This window comes from Pan paniscus, chromosome 5 (genome assembly GCF_029289425.2).
Source record: "Pan paniscus chromosome 5, NHGRI_mPanPan1-v2.0_pri, whole genome shotgun sequence".
Taxonomy (NCBI): domain Eukaryota; kingdom Metazoa; phylum Chordata; class Mammalia; order Primates; family Hominidae; genus Pan; species Pan paniscus.
In genome coordinates this window covers 9,278,630-9,303,855 of record NC_073254.2, presented here as the reverse complement: position 1 = coordinate 9,303,855, position 25,226 = coordinate 9,278,630, and positions in this window count along the sequence as shown.

Here is a 25,226-nt window from a genome sequence, read left to right as displayed (position 1 = left end):
GTTTATACAGATAGCGGTGTAGATATATCCATGTTTATACAGATAGCGGTGTAGATATTTCCATGTTTATACAGAGAGTAGTGGAGATATTTCCATGTTTATACAGATAGCGATGTAGCTATTTCCATGTTGATAGAGATAGCGGTGAAGATATATCCATGTTTATACAGATGGCATTGTAGATGTTTCCGTGTTCATAGAGATAGAGGTGTAGATATATCCATCTTTGCACAGATTGTGGTGTCGATATTTCCATCTTCACAGAGATAGCGGTGTATATATTTCCATGTTTACACAGACAGGTGTGTAGATATTTCCATGTTTACACAGATAGTGTTGTAGATATTTCCATGTTCATGCAGATAGCGGTGTAGATATTTCCATGCTTAGAAAGATAGTGGAGTAGATACTTCTATCTTTATGCAGATAGCGATGGAGATATTTCCATTTTTATAGAGATAGCTCTGTAGATATTTCCATGTTTATACAGATAGCGGTGTAGATATTTCCATGTTAATACAGATATCATTGTAGATATTTCCATTTTATACAGATATCGGTGTAGATATTTCCATGTTTATATAGATAGCGGTGTAGATATTTCCATGTTTACAGAGATAGAGGTGTAGATATTTCCATATTTGCACAGATTGCGGTGTAGATATTTCCATCTTCACACAGATAGCGGCGTACCTATTTGCATGTTTACACAGACAGCTGTGTAGATATTTCCATGTTTAAACAGATAGTGTTTTAGTTATTTCCTTATTTATACAGATAGCGGTGTAGATATTTCCATGTTTATACAGATTGCGGTGGAGATATTTCCATGTTTATACAGATAGCACTGTAGATATTTCCCTGTTTATACAGATAGCGGTGTAGATATTTCCATGTTTATACAGATAGCGTTGGCGATATTTCCATGTTGATACAGATAGCGGTGGAGATATTTCCATGTTTATACAGATATCGGTGGAGATATTTCCATGTTTATACAGATGGCCGTGTAGAAATTTCCAAGTTTATGCAGATAGCGGTGGAGATATTTCTATTATTATAGAGATAGCGGTGTAGATATTTCCATATGGATACAGATAGCGGTGAAGATATTTCCATGTTTATAGAGATAGTGGTGAAGGTATTTTCATATTTATACAGATAGCGGTGTAGATATTTCCATGTTTATTCAGATGGCGGTGTTGATATTTCCATGTCAATACACATAGCGTTGTGTCTATTTCCATTTTTATACAGATGGCAGTGTAGATATTTCCATGTTTATACAGATGGAGGTGTAGATATAACGATGTTTATACAGATGACTGTGTAGATATTTCAATGTTTTTACAGATGGCGCTGTAGATATTTCCATGTTTATACAGATAGCGGTGTGGCTATTTCCATGTTTATGCAGATAGCGATGGAGATATTTCAATGTTTATAGAGTTGGCTGTGTAGATATTTCTATGTTTATACAGATGGCAGTGTAGATATTTCCATGTTTATATAGACAGTGGTGTAGATATTTCCAAGTTTATACAGATGACGGTGTACGTATTTCCAGGTTTATACAGATGGCGGTGTAGATATTTCCATGTTTATTTAGATAGCCATGTTGATGATTCCATGTTTAGACAGGTAGCGGTGTAGACATTTCCATGTTTATAGAGATAGCGGTGAAGATATTTCCATATTTATACAGATCGCGGTGTAGATATTTCCAAGTTTATACAGATAGCAGTGGAGGTATTTCCATGTTTATACAGATAGCGGTGTCGATATTTCCATGTTTAGAGAGATAAAGGTGTAGATATGTCCATCTTTGCACAGATTGCCGTGTAGTTATTTCCATCTTCACACAGATAGCGTTGTACATATTTCCATGTTTACAAAGACAGCTGTGTAGATATTTCCATGTTTACACAGATAGCGTTGTAGATATTTCCATGTTTATACAGATAGCGGTGTAGATATTTCCAAGTTTATAAAGATAGTGGTGTAGATATTTCCATGTTTATACAGATAGCGGTGGAGATATTTCCATGTTTATACAGATAGCGCTGTAGATATTTCCATGTTTATACAGACAGCGGTGTAGATATTTCCATCTTTATACAGATAGCGGTGTAGATATTTGCATGTTCATAGAGATAGTGGTGTAGATATTACCATGTTTATACAGATGACTGTGTAGTTAATTCCATGTTTCTACCGATGGCGGTGTAGATATTTCCATGTTTACAGAGATAGCCATGTAGATATTTCCAAGTTTATACAGATAGCAGTGTAGATATTTCCATGTTTATACACATAGTGATGTAGATACATCCATGTATATACAGACCGTGGTGTAGATATTTCCATGTTTATACAGATATCGGTGTAGATATTTCCTTGTTTATACAGACAGCGGTGTAGATATTTCCATGTTTACAGAGATAGAGGTGTAAATATATCCATATTTGCACAGATGGCGGTGTCGATTTTTCCATCTTCACACAGATAGCGGTGTATATATTTCCATGTTTACACAGACAGGTGTGTAGATATTTCCATGTTTACACAGATAATGTTGTAGATATTTCCATGTTATTACAGATGACGGTGTAGCTATTTCCATGTTTATACAGATACTGGTGTGGCTATTTCCATATTTATACAGATAGCAGTGTAGATATTTCATTGTTTATACAGATAGCGGTGTAGATATTTCCATGTTTATTCAGATAGCGGTGTAGATATTTCCATGTTTGCGGAGATAGCGATGTAGATATTTCCATATTTGCCCTGATTGTGGTGTAGATATTTCCATGTTTATAAAGATAGCGGAGTAGATACTTCCATGTTTATACAGATAGCGGTGGAGATATTTCCATTTTTATACAGATAGCGCTGTAGATATTTCAATGTTTATACAGAGAGCGGTGTAGATATTTCCATGTTTACACAGATAGCCATGTAGATATTTCCATGTTAATAGAGATAGCATTGGAGATATTTCCATGTTTATACAGATATCGGAGTAGATATTTCCATGTTTATACAAATAGCTGTGTAGATATTTCCATGTTTACAGAGATAGAGGTGTAGATATTTCCATGTATATAGAGATAGCTGTGTAACTCTTTCCATGTGTATAGAGATAGCAGTGTAAATATTTCCATGTTTATACAGATGGCTGTGTACATATTTCCATGTTTATACAGATGACAGTGTAGATATTTCCATGTTTACAGTGATGGTGGTGTGGATATTTCTATGTTTATACAGATGACTGTGTAAATATGTCCATGTTTATACAGATGGCGGAGAAGATATTTCCATGTTTACAGAGATAGCGGTGCAGATATTTCCATGTTTATACAGATAGCGGTGTAGATATTTCCATGTTTATAGAGATAGCGATGTAGATATTTCCATGTTTATACAGATAGCGGTGTAGGTATTTCCATGTTTATAGATATAGCGGTGGAGATTTTCCATGTTTATACAGATTGCTTTGTAGATATTTCCATGTGTATACAGATGGCAGTGTAGATATTTCCATGTTTATAGAGATGGAGGTGTAGATATTTCCATGTTTATACAGATAGCGGTGTGGCTATTTCCATGTTTATACACATAGCAGTGGAGTTATTTCCATGTTTATAGAGATGGCTGTGTAGATATTTCCATGTTTATGCAGATGGAAGTGTAGATATTTCCATGTTTATACAGATAGAGGTGTAGATATTTCCCTGTTTATACAGATGACTGTGTAGGTATTTCCATGTTTATACAGATGTCAGTGTAGTTATTTCTATGTTTATAGAGATAGCCATGTAGATATTTCCATATTTATACAGATAGCGGTGTAGATATTTCCATGTTTATACAGATCGCGGTGTAGATATTTCCATGTTTATGCAGATCGTGGTGTACATATTTCCATCTTTATACAGATTGCAGTGCAGATATTTCCATGTTTATAGAGATAGCGGTGTGTATATTTCCATGTTTAGAAAGATAGCTTGGTAGATATTTCCATGTTTACACAGATAGCGTTGTAGATATTTCCATCTTTATACAGATAAAGCTGTATATATTTCCATGTTTATACAGATAGCGGTGTAGATGTTTCCATGTTTATACAGACAGCGGTGTAGATATTTCCATATTTATACAGATAACGGTGTAGATATTTCCATGTTTATACTGATATCGTTGTAGATATTTCCATGTTGATACACATAACGGTGTAGATATTTCCATGTTTATACAGATCGTGGTGTAGATATTTCCAAGTTTATACAGATAGCGGTGTAGATATTTCCATGTTTATAATGATAGCGGTGTAGATATTTCCATGTTCATTCAAATTGCGGTGTAGATATTTCCATGTTTATACAGACCGTGGTGTAGATATTTCCATGTTTATACAGATAGCGATGTTGATATTTCCATGTTTATACAGATAACAGTGTAGATATTTCCATGTATATACAGATAGTTTTGTAGATATTTCCATGTTTATACAGATGACCGTGTTGGTATTTCTATGTTTATACAGATGGTGGTGTTGATATTTCCAAATTTATACAGATAGCGGTGTAGATATTTCCAAGTTTATACAGATAGCGATGTAGATATTTCCATGTTTATACAGATGGCCCTGTTGATGTTTCCATGGGTATATAGATGGCAGTGTAGTTATTTCCATGTTTATATAGATGGCGGTGTAGATGTTTCCATGTTTATACAGATGGCGGTGTAGATATTTCCAAGTTTATGCAGATAGCGGTGTAGATATTTCCATGTTTATGGAGATAGCGGTGTAGATATTTCCATGTTTATACAGATAGCGTTGTAGATATTTCTATGTTTATACAGATAGCCCTATAGATGTTTCCATGTTTATACAGATCGTGGTGTAGATACTTTCATGTTTATACAGATAGCAGTGTAGATATTTCCATGTTTATACAGGTAGCGGTGCAGATATTTCCATGTTTATGCAGATCGCGGTGTTGACATATCCATCTTTCAACAGATGGTAGTGTAGATATTTCTATGTTCATACAGAAGGCGGTATAGATATTTCCATGTTTATACTGATGGTGGTGTAGATATTTCCATGTTTATGCAGATGGCGGTGTAGATATTTCCATGTTTATAGAGATCGTGGTATAGATATTTTTATGTTTATAGAGATAGCAGTGTAGATAATTCCATGTTTATAGACAAGGCGGTGTAGTTATTTCTATGTTTATGTAGATACTGGTGTAGATATTTCCATGTTTACACAGATGCCGGTGTAGATATTTCCATGTTTATACAGAGAGCAGTGTTGCTATTTCGAAGATTATACACATAGCGGTGTAGATATTTCCATGTTTATACAGCTCGCGTTGTAGATATTTCCGTCTTTATACAGATGGCAGTGTAGATATTTCCATGTTTATACAGATAGCGGTGTAGATATTTCCAGGTTTACACAGATGGTGGTGTAGATAATTCCATGTTAATGGAGATGGCGATGTAGATACTTACATGTTTATAGAGACGGCGGTGTAGCTATTTCCAAGATTATAGGGAAGTCGGTGCAGATATTTCCATGTTTATAGAGATAGAGTTGTAGGTATTTCCATGTGTATAGAGATAGCGGGGTCGATATTTCCATGTTTACACAGATAGCGGTGTAGATATTTCCATATTTGCACAGATTGCGGTGTAGATATTTCCATCTTTGCACAGATTGCGGTGTAGATATTTCCATCGTTACACAGATAACGGTGTAGATATTTCCATGTTTACACACATATCGCTTTTGATATTTCCATGTTTACAAAGATAGCGTTGTAGATATTTCCATAATTATACAGATAGCGGTGTAGTTATTTTCATGTTTATACAGATAGCGATGTGTATATTTCCATGTTTATTCAGTTAGCCGTGAAGTTATTTCCATGTTTATACTGATAGCAATGTAGATATTTCCATGTTTATACAGATGGCGGTGTAGATATTTCCATGTATACAGATGGCGGTGTTGATATTTCCATGTTAATACAGATAGTGGTGTAGCTATTTCCATGTTTATACAGGTAGCGTTGTGGCTATTTCAATGTTTATACAGATAACAGTGTAGCTATTTCCATACTTATAGAGATGGCTGTGTAGTTGTTTCCATGTTTATACAGATGGCCGTGTACATATTTCCATGTTTATAAAGATGACTGTGTAGGTATTTTCATATTTATACACATGGCGGTATAGATATTTCCATGTTGATACACATAGCGGTGTAGATATTTCCATGTTTATACAGATCATGGTGTAGATACTTCCATATTTATACAGATAGCGGTGTAGATATTTCCATGTTTACAGAGATAGCGGTGTAGGTATTTCCATATTTGCACAGATTGTGATGTAGATATTTGCATCTTTACACTGACAGCAGTGTACATATTAACAACATTAAACAGATAGCTGTGTAGATATTTCCATGTTTACACAGATAGTGTTTTATATATTTCCATGTTTATACCGATAGCGGTGTAGATATTTCCATGTTTATAAAGATAACGTTGCAGATATTTCCATCTTTATATAGATAGTGGTGGAGTTATTTCCATGTTTTTACTGACAGCGGTGTAGATATTTCCTTGATTATACAGATAACGTTGTAGGTATTTCCATCTTTTTAGAGATAGCGGTGTAGATATTTCCATGTTTACACAGATGGCTGTGTAGATATTCCCATGTGTATACAGATGGCAGTGTAGATATTTCCATGTTTATACAGATGGAGGTGGAGATATTTCCATGTTTATACAGATGACTGTGTAGATATTTCCATGTTTTTTCAGATGGCGGTGTAGATATTTCCATGTTTATGCAGATATCGGTAATGCTATTTCCATGTTTATACAGATAGCGATGTAGATATTTCCATGTTTATAGAGATGGCAGTGTAGATATTTCCATGTTTATACAGCTAATGCTGCAGGTATTTCCATGTTTATACAGATTACTGTGTAGTTATTTCCATGATTATACAGATGGCGGTGTAGATATTTCCATGTTCATACAGATAGCGGTGTAGTTATTTCCAAGTTTATACAGATGACTATATATATATATCCATGTTTATACAGATGGCGGTGTAGATATATCCATGTTTATAGAGATAGCGGTGCAGATATTTCCATGTTTATACAGATAGCTGTGTAGATATTTCCATGTTTATAGAGATAGCGGTGTAGATATTTCCATATTTATACAGATAGTCTTGTAGATATTTCTATGTTTATTCAGATGGCGGTGTAGATATATCCACGTTTATACAGATGACAGGGTAGATATTTCCGTGTTTATGCAGATAGCGGTGTAGATATTTCCATGTTTATACAGCTCACGGTGTAGATATTTCCATCTTTATACAGATGGCAAGGTAGATATTTCCACGTTTATACAGATAGCGGTGTAGATATTTCCATATTTACACAAATGGTGGTGAACATAGTTCCATGTTTATGGAGATGGTGGTGTAGATATTTTCATGTTTATAAAGATAGCGGTGTAGATATTTCCATGTTTATAGAGATGGCAGTGTGGATATTTCCATGTATATAGAGATAGCTGTGTAACTCTTTCCATGTGTATAGAGATAGCAGTGTAAATATTTCCATGTTTATACAGATGGCTGTGTACATATTTCCATGTTTATACAGATGACAGTGTAGATATTTCCATGTTTACAGTGATGGTGGAGTGGATATTTCTATGTTTATACAGATGACTGTGGAAATATGTCCATGTTTATACAGATGGCGGAGAAGATATTTCCATGTTTACAGAGATAGCGGTGCAGATATTTCCATGTTTATACAGATAGCGGTGTAGATATTTCCATGTTTATAGAGATAGCGATGTAGATATTTCCATGTTTATACAGATAGCATTGTAGATATTTCCACGTTTATACTGATCGCGGTGGAGATTTTCCATGTTTATAGAGATGGCAGTGTAGATATTTCCATGTTCATAGAGATAGCGGTGTTGATTTTTCCATGTTTATAGAGATATCTGTGTGGATATTTCCATGTTTATACAGATAGGGGTGTGTATATTTCCATGTTTATAGAGATGGCGGTGTAGATACTTCCATGTTTATACAGATCACGGTGTAGATATTTCCATGCTTATACAGATTGCGGTGTAGATATTTCCATGTTTATACAGATCATGGTGTAGATATTTCCATGTTTATACAGATCGCGGTGTTGATATTACCATGTTTATAGGGATAGAGGTGCAAATATTTCCACATTTATACAGACAGCGGTGTAGTTATTAGCATGTTTATACAGATAGCGGTGTAGATATTTCCATGTATAAACAGATGTCTGTGTATATATTTTCATGTTTAAACAGATGGCGGCATAGATATTTCCTTGTTTATACAAATAGCGGTGTAGTTATTTCCATGTTTATACAGATCACGGTGTGGATATTTCCTTGTTTATACAAATAGCGTTGTAGTTATTTCCATGCTTATACCGATAGCGGTGTGGATAGTTCCTTCTTTATACAAATATCGGTGTAGATATTTCCATGTTTACACAGATCACGGTGTAGTTATTCCCTTGTTTATACAAATAGAGGAGTAGTTATTTCCATGTTTATACAGATAGCGGTGAAGATATTTCCATATATATACAGATGGCTGTGTAGATATTTCCATGTTTATTCAGATGGCTGTGTAGATGTTTACATGTGTATACAGATAACTTTGTAGGTAGTTCCATGTTTATACAGATGGTGGTGTAGATATTTCCATGCTTTTCAGATGAATGTGTAGATATTTCCGTGTTTTTACAGATGGCATTGTAGATATTTCAATGTTTATAGAGATGGCGCTGTAGATATTTCCATGTTTATACAGATCGCGGTGTAGATATTTCCATGTTTATACAGATAGCGGTGTAGATATTTCCATGTTTTTACAGATATCGGTGTAGATATTTCCATGTTTACACAGATTGCGGTGTAGATATTTCCATCTTTCTACAGATGGCATTGTAGATATTTCCATGTTTATACAGATGGCGGTGTAGGTATTTCCATGTTTATAGAGATGGCGGTGAAGATATTTCCATGTTTATACAGATCGCGGTGTAGATATTTCCATGTTTATACAGATCGCCGTGTAGATATTTCCATGTTTACACAGATAGCGGTGTAGATATTTCCATGTTTATACAGATAGCGGTGTAGATATTTCCATGTTCATAGAGATAGCGGTGTTGATTTTTCCATGTTTATAGAGACAGCGGTGAGGATATTTCCATGTTTATACAGATAGGAGTGTAGATATTTCCATATTTATAGAGATGGCGGTGTAGATATTTCCATGTTTATACAGATCGCGGTGCAGATATTTCCATGTTTGTACAGAGGGCGTTGTTGATATTTCCATCTATACACAGATGACCGTATAGATATTTCCATGTTTATACAGATGGCGGCGCAGATATTTCCATGGATATGTAGATGGCGGTGTAGATATTTAAATGTTTATACAGATAGCCGTGTAGTTATTTCCATGTTTATATAGATAGCGGTGTCGATATTTCCATGTATATACACCTGGCTGTGTAGATATTTCCATGTTTATACAGATGGCGGTGTAGATATTTCCATGTTTATACAGATAACTTTGTAAGTATTTCCATGTTTATAAAGATGGCGGTGTAGATATTTCCATGTTTATAGAGATAGCGGTGAAGATATTTCCATATTTATACAGATAACGGTGTACAAATTTCCATGTTTATACAGATAGCGCTGTAAATATTTCCATGTTTATACAGATCACGGTGTAGATATTTCTATGTTTATAGAGATTGCGTTGTAGGTATTTCCATGTTTATACAGAGAGCGGTGTAGATATTTCCATGTTTATACAGACCGCGGTGTAGATATTTCCATGTTTACAAAGATTGCCGTGCAGATATTTCAATGTTTGTACAGATGGCGGTGTTGATATTTCCATCTATACACAGATGACCGTGTCGATATTTCCATGTTTATACAGATGACGGCGCAGATATTTCCATGGATATGTAGAAGGCGGTGTAGATATTTCCATGTTTATACAGATAGCGGTGTAGTTATTTCCATGTTTATATACATATCGGTGTAGATGTTTCCATGTATATACACATGGCTGTGTAGATATTTCCATGTTTATACAGATAGCTGTGTAGATATTTCCATGTGTATACAGATAGCGGTGTAGATATTTCCATGTTTATACAGATCATGGTTTAGATATTTCCATGTTTATACAGATCGTGGTGTTGGTATTACCATGTTTATAGGGATAGCGGTGCAAATATTTCCACATTTATACTGATAGCGGTGTAGTTATTAGCATGTTTATACAGATAGCGGTGTAGGTATTTCCATGTATAAACAGATGTCTGTGTATATATTTCCATGTTTAAACAGATGGCGGTGTATATATTTCCTTGTTTATACAAATAGCGGTGTAGATATTTCCATGTTTATACAGATAACTTTGTAAGTATTTCCATGTTTATAAAGATGGCGGTGTAGATATTTCCATGTTTATAGAGAGAGCGGTGAAGATATTACCATATTTATACAGATAACGGTGTAGAAATTTCCATGTTTATACAGATAGCGGTGTAAATATTTCCATGTTTATACAGAGAGCGGTGTAGATATTTCCATGTTTATACAGACCGCCGTGTAGATATTTCCATGTTTATAAAGATTGCAGTGCAGATATTTCCATGTTTGTACAGATGGCGGTGTTGATATTTCCATCTATACACAGATGACCGTGTCGATATTTCCATGTTTATACAGATGACGGCGCAGATATTTCCATGGATATGTAGATGGCGGTGTAGATATTTCCATGTTTATACAGATAGCGGTATAGTTATTTCCATGTTTATATACATATCGGTGTAGATGTTTCCATGTATATACACATGGCTGTGTAGATATTTCCATGTTTATACAGATAGTTGTGTAGATATTTCCATGTGTATACAGATAACTTTGTAAGTATTTCCATGTTTATACAGATGGCGGTGTAGATATTTCGATGTTTATAGAGATAGCAGTGGAGATATTTCCATGTTTATACAGATGGCGGTGTAGATATTTCCATGTTTATACTGATCGCGGTGTAGATATTTCCATGTTTATAGAGATGGCGGTGTAGATATTTCCATGTTCATAGAGATAGCGGTGTTGATTTTTCCATGTTTATAGAGATAGCTGTGTGTATATTTCCATGTTTATACAGATAGGGTTGTAGATATTTCCATGTTTATAGAGATGGTGGTGTAGATATTTCCATGTTTATACAGATCACGGTGTAGATATTTCCATGTTTATACAGATCATGGTGTAGATATTTCCATCTTTATACACATCGCGGTGTTGATATTACCATGTTTACAGGGATAGCGGTGCAAATATTTCCACATTTATACAGATAGCGGTGTAGTTATTAGCATGTTTATACAGATAGCGGCATAGGTATTTCCATGTATAACCAGATGTCTGTGTATATATTTCCATGTTTAAACAGATGGCGGAGTAGATATTTCCTTGTTTATACAAATAGCGGTGTAGATATTTCCATGTTTATACAGATAACGGTGTAGATATTTCCATGTTTATAGAGATGGCGGTGTAGATATTTCCTTGTTTATACAGATGGCTGTGTACTTATTTCCATGTGCATAGAGATGGCAGTGTAGATATTTCCATGTTTATACATATAGCGGTGTAGACATTTCCATGTTTACCAATATAGCGGTAAAGATATTTCCATCTTTGCACATATTGCGGTGTAGACATTGCAAATTTTACACAGATAGCGGTGTAGATATTTCCAAGTTTACACAGATACCTGTGTCGTTATTTCCATGTTTACCGAGATATCATTGTTGATATTTCCATGTTTATACAGATAGCGGTGTAGTTATTTACATGTTGATACAGATAGCGGTGTAGATATTTTCAGGGTTATACAGATAGTGGTGTAGATATTTCCATGTATTAGAGATAGCTGTGTAGATATTTCCCTGTTTACACAGATAGCGTTGTAAATATTTCCATGTTTACACCGATAGCGTTGTAGATATTTCCATGCTTACACAGATTGTGGTGTAGATATTTCCAAGTTTACACTGATAGCTGTGTAGGTATTTCCATGTTTACACAGATAGCGTTGTAGATATTTCATTGTTTATAGAGATAGTGGTGTAGGTATTTCCATGTTTTTAAAGATACCGGTGTAGTTATTTCCATGTTTATAAAGATAACAGTGGAGATATTTCCATGTTTATACAGATAGCGGTGTAAAAATTACCATGTTTATACAGATAGCGGTGTAGTTATTTCCATATTTATACAGAAAACGGTGTAGATATTTCCATGTTTATACAGGTAGCGGTTTAGAAATTCCCATGTTTATAGAGATTGCTTTGTAGATATTTCCATTTTTCTACAGATGTCAGTGTAGATATTTCCAAGTTTATACAGATGTCTGTGTATATATTTCCATGTTTATGCAGATGGCGGTGTAGATATTTCCATGTTTATAGTGATGGCGGTGTAGTTATTTCTATGTTTATAGAGATAGCCGTGTAAATATTTCCATGTTTTTAGAGATGGTGGTGTAAGTATTTTCATGTTTATAGAGATAGCGGTTTAGATATTTCCATGTTTATACAGATAGCGGTGTTGCTACTTCCATGTTTATACAGATAGCGGTGTAGATATTTCCATGTTTATACAGCTCGCGGTGTAGATAATTCCATCTTTATACAGATGGGAGTGGAGATATTTCCATGCTTATACAGATAGCGGTGTAGATATTTCCATGTCTATAGAGATAGCGTTGTAGGTATTTCCATATTTGTACAGATTGCGGTGTAGATATTTCCATCTTTATACAGATGGCAGTGTAGATATTTCCATGTTTATACAGATAGAATTGAAGATATTTCCATGTTTATACAGATAGCGGTGTAGATATTTCCAAGTTTATACAGATGGCGGTGTAGATACATCCATGTTTCTGAAGATGGCGGTGTAGATATTTTCATGTTTATAGAGATGGCGGTGTAGATATTTCCATGTATATAGAGATTGCAGTGTAGACATTTCCATGTTTACAGAGAAAGTGGTGTAGGTATTTCCATGTTTATAGAGATAGTGGTGTAGACATTTCCATATTTATACAGATCGCGATGTAGTTATTTCCATGTTTATACAGATAGCGGTGTAGATATTTCCATGTTTCTACAGATGGCGGTGTAGATATTTCCTTGTTTATACAGACAGCGATGTAGATATTTCCATGTTTATACAGGTGGCAGTGTGGATATTTCCATGTTTAAAGAGATAGCGGTCTAGTTATTTCCATCTTTGCACAGATTGCCGTGTAGATATTTCCATGTTTACGCAGATAGCTGTGTACATATTTCCAACATTACAAAGATAGCTGTGTAGATATTTCCATGTTTACACACATAGCGTTGTAGATATTTCCATGTTTATAGAGATTGCGGTGTAGATATGTCCTTGTTTATACAGAAAGCGGTGTAGATATATTCATGTTTATACAGATAGCGGTGTAGATATTTCCATGTTTATAGAGACTGCAGTATAGATATTTCCATGTTTATACAGATAGCGGTGTAGATATTTCCATGTTTACAGAGATAGCAGAGTACATATTTCCATCTTTGCACAGATTGCTGTGTAGATATTTCCATTTTTACACAGATAGCTGTGTAGATATTTCCAAGTTTACACAGATAGCTGTGTAGATATTTCCATGTTTACACTGATAGCGTTGTAGATATTTCCATGTTTATACAGATAGCGGTGTAGATATTTCCATGTTTACAGAGATAGTGGTGTAGGTATTTCCATCTTTGCACAGATTGCAGAGTAGTTATTGCCAAATTTACACAGATAGCGGTGTAGATATTTCCAAGTTTACGCAGATAGCAGTATAGATATTTCCATGTTTACAGAGATAGCATTTTAGATATTTCCGTGTTTATACAGCTTGCGGTGTAATTATTTCCATGTTGATACAGATAGCGGTGTAGATATTTCCATGTTTATATAGGTAGCGGTGTAGAAATTCCCATGTTTATACAGATCGCTTTGTAGACATTTCCATTTTTCTACAAATGTCAGAGTAGATATTTCCAAGTATATACATATGGCAGTGTAGATATTTCCATGTTTATACTGATGTCTGTGAAGATATTTTCATGTTTATTCAGATGGCAGTGTAGGTACTTCCAAGTTTATAGAGATGGGGGTGTAGTTATTTCTATGTTTATAGAGATAGCGGTGTAAATATCTCCACGTTTATAGAGATGGTGGTGTAAGTATTTTCATGTTTATAGAGACAGCGGTGTAGATATTTCCATATTTATACAGATGACTGTGTAGATATTTCTATGTTTGTACAGATGGCAGTGTAGATATTTCCATGTTTAGAGAGATAGCAGTGTAGATATTTTTATGTTTATACATATTGCGGTGTAGATATTTCCATGTTTATACAGATGGCTCTGTCGATATTTCCATGTTTATACAGAGTTCTCTGTAGATATTTCCATGTTTATATAGTTGACATTGTAGATATTTCCAGGTTTATACAGATCACTGTGTAGATATTTCCATGTTAATACAGATGGCGGTGTAGATATTTCCATGTTTACAGAGATAGCAGTGTAGATATTTCCTTGTTTATTGAGATAGTGGTGTAAATATTTCCATATTTATACAGATAGTGGTGTAGATATTTCCATGTTTTTACAGATAGCGGTGTAGATATTTCCATCTTTATTCAGAGAGTGCTGTACATATTTCCATGTTTATACAGATCACAGTGTAGATATTTCCATGTTTATACAGATAACGTTGTAGATATTTCCATCTTTATACAAACGGTGGTGTACATATTTCCATGTTCGTACACATGACTGTGTAGTTATTTTCATGTTTATATAGATGGCGGTGTAGATATTTCCATATTTATAGAGATAGCAGTGTAGATATTTCCAGGTTTATACAGATAGCGGTGTAAATATTTCCATGTTTATACAGATCGTGATGTAGATATTTCCATGTTTATACAGATAGCGGTGTAGATATTTCCATGTTTATGCAGACTGCAGTGTAGGTATTTCTATGTTTATACAGATAGCGGTGTAGATATTTCCATGTTTGTACAGATGGCGGTGTTGATATTTCCATCTGTACACAGATTGCCGTGTAGATATTTCCATCTTTATACAGATGGCGTTGTAGTTATTTCCATGGATATGCAGATGGTGGTGTGGATATTTCCATGTTTATAGAGATAGCGGTGTAAGTATTTCCATGTTTATAGATATAGCGGTGTAGATATTTCCTTGTTTATATAGATGGCGTTGTAGATATTTCAATGTTTATACCGATAGCGGTGTTGGTATTTCCACGTTTAAACAGATAGCGATCTAGATATTTCCATGTTTATACAGCTTGCGGTGCAGATATTTATATATTTATACAGATGGCATTGTAGATATTTCCTTATTCACACAGATGGCGGTGTAGGTGTTTCCACGTTTATACAGATGGCGGAGTAGTTAGTTCCATGTTTATGGAGATGGCAGTGTAGATATTTTCATATTTATAGAGATGGCGGTGTAGATATTTCCATGTTTATAGAGATAGCAGTGTAGATATTTACATGTTTATACAGTTGGCTGTGCAGATATTTCCATGTGTATACAGATGGCATTGTAGATATTTTCATGTTTATACAGATGACTGTATAGGTATTTCCATGTTTTTACAGATGGCAGTGCAGATATTTCCATGTTTATAGAGATAGCGGTGTACATATTTTCATGTTTATACAGATTGCGGTGGAGATATGTCCATGTTTATACAGATAGCAATGGAGATATTTCCACGTTAATACACATAGCGGTGTAGATATTTCCATGTTTATACAGATAGCGGTGTAGATATTTCCATGTTTATACAGATGGCTGTGCCGATATTTCCATGTTTGTACGGAGTTCTCTGTAGATATTTCCATGTTTATATAGATGACAGTGTAGATATTTCCAGGTTTATAAAGATGACTGTATAGATATTTCCATGTTAATACAGATGGCGGTGTAGATATTTCCATGTTTTTACAGATGGTAGTGTAGATATTTCAATGTTTATAGAGATGGCGCTGTAGATATTTCCATGTTAAAACAGATAACGGTGGAAATATTTCCATGTTTATACAGACAGCAGTGGAGATATTTCCATGTTTATACACATAGCAGTGTACATATTTCCATGTTTATAGAGACAGGGGTGTAGGTATTTCCATGTTTATACAGATAGCGGTGCAGTTATTTCCATGTTTACACAGATGCCTATGCAGATATTTCCATATTTATGTAGAGGGATGTGTAGATATTTCTATGTTTATACAGATGGAATTATAGATATTTCCATGTTCCTACCCATGACTGTGTAGGTATTTCCATCTTTATACAGATTGCTTTGTAGATATTTCCATGTTTATAGACATAGCGGTGCAGAAATTCCCATGTTTATACAGATATCGCTGTATATATTTTCATTTTTATACAGATCGTGGTGTAGATATTTCCATGTTTATACAGATAGCGGTGCAAATATTTCCATGTTTATACAGCTAGCAGTGTAGATATTTCCATGTTTATACAGACCGCGTTGTAGATATTTCCATGTTTATACAGATAGCGGTGCAGATATTTCCATGTTTGTACAGATGACTTTGTAGTCATTTCCATGTTTATACAGATGGCGGTGTACATATTTCCATGTTTATAGAGATAGCTGTGTAGATATTTCCATGTTTATACAGATAGCGGTGTAGATATTTCCATATTTATACAGATGTCTGTGTAGATATTTCCATGTGTATACAGATGGTATTGTAGGTATTTCCATGTTTACAGATGGTGGTGTAGATAATTCCATGTTTATTCAGATGACTGTGTAGATATTTCCATGTTTTTATAGATGGCAGTGTAGATTTGTCAATGTTTATAGAGATGGCGCTGTAGATATTTCCATGTTTATACAGATGACTTTGTAGGCATTTCCATGTTTATACAGATGGCGGTGTACATATTTCCATGTTTATAGAGATAGCTGTGTAGATATTTCCATGTTTATACAGATAGCGGTGTAGATATTTCCATGTTTATACAGATCGCGGTGTACATATTTCCATGTTTATTCAGATCGCAGTGTAGATATTTCAATGTTTATACAGATAGCGGTGTAGATATTTCCATGTTTTTACAGATATCGGTGTAGATATTTCCATGTTTACACAGATTGCGGTGTAGATATTTCCATCTTTCTACAGATGGCATTGTAGATATTTCCATGTTTTACAGATGACTCTATAGGTATTTCCATGTTTTTACTGATGGCAGTGCAGATATTTCCATGTTTATAGAGATAGCGGTGTAAATATTTCCATGTTTGCACAGATGGCGGTGTTGATATTTCCATCTATACACAGATGACCGTGTAGATATTTCCATGTTTATACAGATAGCGGTGTAGGTATTTCCATGGTTATAGAGATAGCGGTGTAGTTATTTCCGTGTTTTTAGACATAGCGGTGAAGATATTTCCATGTTTATATATATGGCGTTATAGATATTTCCATGTTTATACCGATAGCGGTGTTGGTATTTCGACGTTTATACAGATAGCGGTGTAGTTATTTCCATGTTTTTACAGATATCGGTGTAGATATTTCCATGTTTACACAGATTGCGATGTAGATATTTCCAACTTTCTACAGATGGCATTGTACATATTTCCATGTTTATGCAGATGGCGGTGTAGATATTTCCATGTTTATAGTGATGGCGATGTAGTGATTTCTATGTTTATAGAGATAGCGGTGTAAATATTTCCATGTTTGTAGAGATGGTGGTGTAAGTATTTTCATGTTTATAGAGATAGCGGTGTAGATATTTCCATGTTTATACAGTTAGCAGTTTTGCTACTTCCATGTTTATACGGATAGCGGTGTAGATATTTCCACGTCTATACAGCTCGCGGTGTAGATATTTCCATCTTTATACAGATGGGAGTGGAGATATTTCCATGTTTATACAGATAGCGGTGTAGATATTTCCATGTCTATAGAGATAGCGTTGTAGGTATTTCCATATTTATACAGATTGCGGTGTAGATACTTCCATCTTTATACAGATGGCGGTGTAGATATTTCCATGTTTATACAGTTAGAATTGAAGATATTTCCATGTTTATACAGATAGTGGTGTAGATATTTCCAAGTTTATACAGATGGCGGAGTAGATACATCCATGTTTCTGAAGATGGCGGTGTAGATATTTTCATGTTTATAGAGATGGCGGTGTAGATATTTCCATGTATATAGAGATTGCAGTGTAGATATTTCCATGTTTATAGAGAAAGTGGGGTAGGTATTTTCATGTTTATAGAGATAGCGGTGTAGACATTCCCATATTTATACAGATAGCGGTGTAGGTATTTCCATGTTTATACAGATTGCGGTGTAGATATTTCCATGTTTCCACAGATGGCGGTGTATATATTTCCTTGTTTATACAGACAGCGGTGTAGATATTTCCATGTTTATACAGGTAGCGGTGTAGATATTTCCATGTTTACAGAGATAGTGGTGTAGTTATTTCCATCTTTGCACAGATTGCAGTGTAGATATTTCCATGTTTACGCAGAGAGCTGTGTAGATATTTCCAAGTTTACACAGATAGCTGTGTAGATATTTCCATATTTATACAGATACCGGTGTAGATATTTCCATGTTTATACAGATAACTTCGTAAGTATTTCCATGTTTATACAGATGGCGGTGTAGATATTTCGATGTTAATAGAGATAGCAGTGGAGATATTTCCATGTTTATACTGAACGTGGTGTAGATATTTCCATGTTTATAGAGATGGCGGTGTAGATATTTCCATGTTCATAGGGAGACCGGTGTTGATTTTTCCATGTTTACAGAGATAGCGGTGTGGATATTTCAATGCTTATACAGATAGGTGTGTAGATATTTCCATGTTTATAGAGATGACGGTGTAGATATTTCCATGTTTATACAGATCACGGTGTAGATATTTCCTAGTTTACACAAATAGCGGTGTAGTTATTTCCATGTTTATACAGATAGCGATGTAGATAATTCCATGTGTATACAGATGGCTGTGTAGACATTTCCATGTTTATACAGATGGCTGTGTAGATATTTCGATGTTTATACAGATGACTTTGTTGGTATTTACATGTTTATACAGATGGCGGTGTAGATATTTCCAAGTTTATAGAGATAGCTGTGTAGATATTTCCATGTTTATAGAGATAGCGGTGTAGATATTTCCATGTTTATTGAGATAGCTGTGTAAATATTTCCATATTTATACAGATAGTGTTTTAGATATTCCCATGTTTTCACAGATAGCGGTGTAGATATTTCCATCTTTATTCAGAGTGTGCTGTACATATTTCCATGTTTATATAGATCACTGTGTAGATATTTCCATGTTTATTCAGATAACGTTGTAGATATTTCCATCTTTATACAAACGGTGGTGTAGATATTTCCATGTTCCTACACGTGACTTTGTAACTATTTCCATGTTTATTCAGATGGAGGTGCAGATATTTCCATATTTATAGAAACAGCAGTATAGATATTTCCAGGTTTACGCAGATAGCGGTGTAAATATTTCCATGTTTATACAGATCGTGGTGTAGATATTTCCATGTTTATACAGATACCGGTGTAGATATTTCCATGTTTATACAGATAACTTTGAAAGTATTTCCATGTTTATACAGATGGCGGTGTAGATATTTCGATGTTTATAGAGATAGCAGTGGAGATATTTCCATGTTCATACAGATAGCGGTGTATTTATTTCCATGTTTATACTGATCGTGGTGTAGATATTTCCATATTTATAGAGATGGCGGTGTAGATATTTCCATGTTCATAGAGATAGCGGTGTTGATTTTTCCATGTTTTTAGACATAGCGATGTGGATATTTCCATGTTTATACAGATAGGGGTGTAGATATTTCCATGTTTATAGAGATGGCGGTGTAGATATTTCCATGTTTATACAGATCACGCTGTAGATATTTCCTTGTTTATACAAATAGCGGTGTAGTTATTTCCATGTTTATACAGATAGCGATGTAGACATTTCCATGTATATACAGATGGCTGTGTAGATATTTCCATGTTTATACAGATGGCTGTGTAGATATTTCCATGTTTATACAGATGACTTTGTAGGTATTTCCATGTTTATACAGATGGCGGTGTAGATATTTCCATGTTTATAGAGATAGCTTTGTAGATATTTCCATGTTTATACAGATAGCGGTGTAGATATTTCCATGTTTACACAGATTGCCGTGAAGATATTTCCATCTTTCTACAGATGGCATTGTAGATATTTCCATGTTTATGCAGATGGTGGTGTAGATATTTCCATGTTTATATAGATGGTGGTGTAGATATTACCATGTTTATACAGATAGCGGTGTAGATATTTCCATGTTTATACCGATCGTGGTGAAGATATTTCCATGTTTATACAGATCGCAGTGTAGATATTTCCAGGTTTATACAGATCGCGGTGTAGATATTTCCGTGTTTATACAGATAGCGGTGTAGATATTTCCATGTTTATACAGATAGCAGTGTAGATATTTCCATGTTTTTTGAGATAGCGGTGTAGGTATTTCCATGTTTATAGACATAGCGGTGTAGATATTTCCATGTTTATATAGATGGCGTTGTAGATATTTCCATGTTTATACCGATAGTGGTGTTGGTATTTCCACGTTTATACAGATAGCGATGTAGATATTTCCATGTTTATACTGCTCGCGGTGCAGATATTTATATCTTTATACAGATGGCATTGTAGAAATTTCCTTATACACACTGATGGCGGTGTAGATGTTTCCATGTTTATACAGATGGCGGAGTAGTTAGTTCCATGTTTATGGAGATGGCAGTGTAGATATTTTCATGTTTATAGAGATGACGGTGTAGATATTTCCATGTTTATAGAGATAGCATTGTAGATATTTACATGTTTATTCAGATGGCTATGTAGATATTTCCATGTGTATACAGATGGCATTGTAGATATTTCCATGTTTATACAGATGACTGTATAAGTATTTCCATGTTTTCACAGATGGCAGTGCAGATATTTCCATGTTTATAGACATAGCGGTGTAGATATTTCCATGTTTGTACAGATGGCGGTGTTGATTTTTCCATCTATACACTGATGGCCGTGTAGATATTTCCATGTTTATACAGATGGTGGCGTAGATATTTCCATGTTTACACAGATGGTGGTGTAGATATTTCCGTGTTTATACACATGGTGGAGTAGATAATTCCATCTTTATGGTGATGGCAGTGTAGATATTTTCATGTTTATAGAGATGGCGGTGTAGATATTTCCATATTTATAGAGATAGCGGTGTAGATATTTCCATCTTTCTACAGATGGTAGTGTACATAATTCCATGTTTATACTGATGGCCGTGTAGATATTTCCATATTTATACAGATGTCAGTGTAGATATTTCCATGTGTATACAGATGGTATTGTAGGTATTTCCATGTTTATACAGATGGTGGTGTAGATATTTCCATGTTTATTCAGATGACTGTGTAGATATTTCCATGTTTTTACAGATGGCAGTGTAGATTTGTCAATGTTTATAGAGATGGCGCTGTAGATATTTCCATGTTTATACAGATGACTTTGTAGGTATTTCCATGTTTATACAGATGGCATTGTAGATATTTCCATGTTTATAAAGATAGCTGTGTAGATATTTCCATGTTTATAGAGATAGCTGTGTAGATATTTCCATGTTTATACAGATAGCGTTGTAGATATTTCCATGTTTATACAGATCGCGGTGTACATATTTCCATGTTTATTCAGATCGTGGTGTAGATATTTCCATGTATATACACATGGCTGTTTAGATATTTCCATGTTTATACAGATAGCGGTGTAGATGTTTCCAAGTTTATACAGATAACTTTATAAGTATTTCCATGTTTATGCAGATGGCGGTGTAGATATTTCAATGTTTATAGAGATAGCAGTGGAGATATTTCCATGTTTATACAGATAGCGGTGTAGATATTTCCATGTTTATACTGATCGTGGTGTAGATATTTCCATGTTTATAGAGATGGCTGTGTAGATATTTTCGTGTTCATACAGATAGCAGTGTTGATTTTTCCATGTTTATAGAGATAGCGGTGTAGATATTTACATGTTTATACAGATAGGGGTGTACATATTTCCATGTTTTTACAGATATTGGTGTAGGTATTTCCATGTTTTTACAGATATCGGTGTAGATATTTCCATGTTTACCCCGATTGCGGTGTAGATATTTCCATCTTTCTACAAATGGCATTGTAGATATTTCCATGTTTATAGAGATAGCGGTGTAGATATTTCCATGTTTATGCAGATCTCGGTGTAGATATTTCCATGTTAATACAGATGGCGGTGTAGATATTTCCATGTTTACAGAGATTTCGGTGTAGATATTTCCATGTTTATAGTGCAAGTGGTGTAGGTATTTCCATGTTTATAGAGATAGCAGTGTACACTTTTAAATATTTATACAGGTAGCGGTGTAGGTATTTCCATGTTTATACAGATGGTGGTGTAGACATTTCCATGTTTCTAAAGATGGCGGTGTAGATATTTCCTTGTTTATACAGATAGCGTTGTATATATTTCCATGTATATACAGATAGCGGTGTAGATATTTCCATGTTTACATAGATTGTGGTGGAGATATTTCCCTGTTTATACAGATAGCGATGTAGATACTTCCATGTTTATACAGATAGCGGTGTAGATATTTCAATGTTTTTAGAGATAGCGGTGTATATATTTCCATATTTATACAGATGGCTGTGTACATATTTAAATGCTTATACAGATGGCTGTGTAGATATTTCCATGTTTATACAGATGACTTTGTAGATATTTCCATGTTTACACAGATTGCGGTCTAGATATTTCCATGTTTATACAGATCGCGTTGTAGATATTTCCATGTTTATACAGATGGCGGTGTAGATATTTCCATGTTTATACAGATGGCGGTGTAGATATTTCCATGTTTATAGAGATGGTGGTGTAGATATTTCCATGTTTATAGAGATGGCGGTGTAGATATTTCCATGTTTATAGAGATAGCGGTGTACATATATCCATGTTCATAGAGATAGCAGTGAGGATATTTCCATGTTTATACAGATGTCTGTGTATATATTTCCATGTTTATGCAAATGGCGGTGTAGATATTTCCAGTTTTATAGAGATAGCGGTTTAGATATTTCATATTTATACAGATAGCGGTGTAGATATTTTCATGTATTTACAGATTGCGGTGTAGATATTTCCACGTTTATACAGATAGCGGTGTAGATATTTCCACGTTAATACAGATTGAGGTGTAGATATTTCCATCTTTCTACAAATGGCAGTGTAGGTATTTACATGTTTACAGACATAGCGGTAAAGATATTTCCATCTTTGCACAGATTGCGGTGTAGACATTGCAAACTTTACACAGATAGCGGTGTAAATATTTCCAAGTTTACAGAGATACCTGTGTCGATATTTCCATGTTTACAGAGATAGCAGTGTAGATATTTTCATGTTTGTACAGATGGCAGTGTTGATGTTTCCATCTATACACTGATTGCCGTGCAGGTATTTCCATGTGTATACAGATGGCATTGTAGATATTTCCATGTTTATACAGATGGTGGTGTAGATATTTCCATGTTTACACAGATGACTGTATAGTTATTTCCATGTTTATACAGATGGCGGTGTAGATATTTCCAAGTTTATAGAGATAGCGGTGTAGATATTTCCATATTTATACAGATAACGGTGTAGAAGTTTCCATGTTTATGCAGATAGCAGTGTAAATATTTCCATGTTTATACAGATGGCGGTGTAGATATTTCCATGTTTATATAGATGGTGGTGTAGATATTACCATGTTTATACAGATAGCGTTGTAGATATTTCCATGTTTATACAGACCGTGGTGAAGATATTTCCATGTTTATACAGATCGCGGTGTAGATATTTCCATGTTTAGACAGATAGCGGTGTAGATATTTTCATGTTTATAGAGATAGCGGTGTAGGTATTTCCATGGATATACACATAGCGGTGTAGTTATTTCCATGTTTATACAGATGGCGTTGTAGATATTTCCATGTTTATACCGATAGCGGTGTTGGTATTTCCACGTTTATACAGATAGCGGTGTAGATATTTCCATGTTTCTAGAGACAGCGGTGTAGATATTTCGTTGTTCATAGAGATAGCGGTGTAGATATTTCCATGTTTATAGAGACAGTGATGTAGATATTTGCATGTTTATAGAGATAGCATTGTAGATATTTCCATGTTTATAGAGACAGTGGTGTAGATATTTCCATGTTTATACAGATAGAGGTGTAGATATTTCCATGTTTATAGAGAAAGCAGTGTAGATATTTCCATGTTTATACAGATAGCGGTGTAGGTATTTCCATGTTTATAGAGATAGCGGTGTAGATATTTCCATGTTTATAGAGATAGCGGTGTAGATATTTCCATGTTTATAGAGACGGCGGTGTAAATAGTTCCATGTTTATACAGATAGCGTTGTAAATGTTTACACATTTACAGAGATAGCAGTGTAGATATTTCCACGTTTACAGAGATTTTATGAAAAGTTATTTTATGAAGACCAAACAAGTCATTGGGGTACCTACCTTATGTCATTTTTTACATTGAGAGTGTTAAAAATACCCCTACCCTAACCAAAACCCTGACATATAGAGCCAGGAAAGGCCATGCAATAAAGTATTCTTGGGCTTGTATGCCTGATAACAAAAACTTATCACAGAAGACTGCAAAAAACACAATCTTGCACAAAGCCCATTGCAACTTTGCACACAACAATGCTTTTGAAGGAGATTTGCCCAACAACTGCCTGTCCAACCTGTGCCTGGCATCACC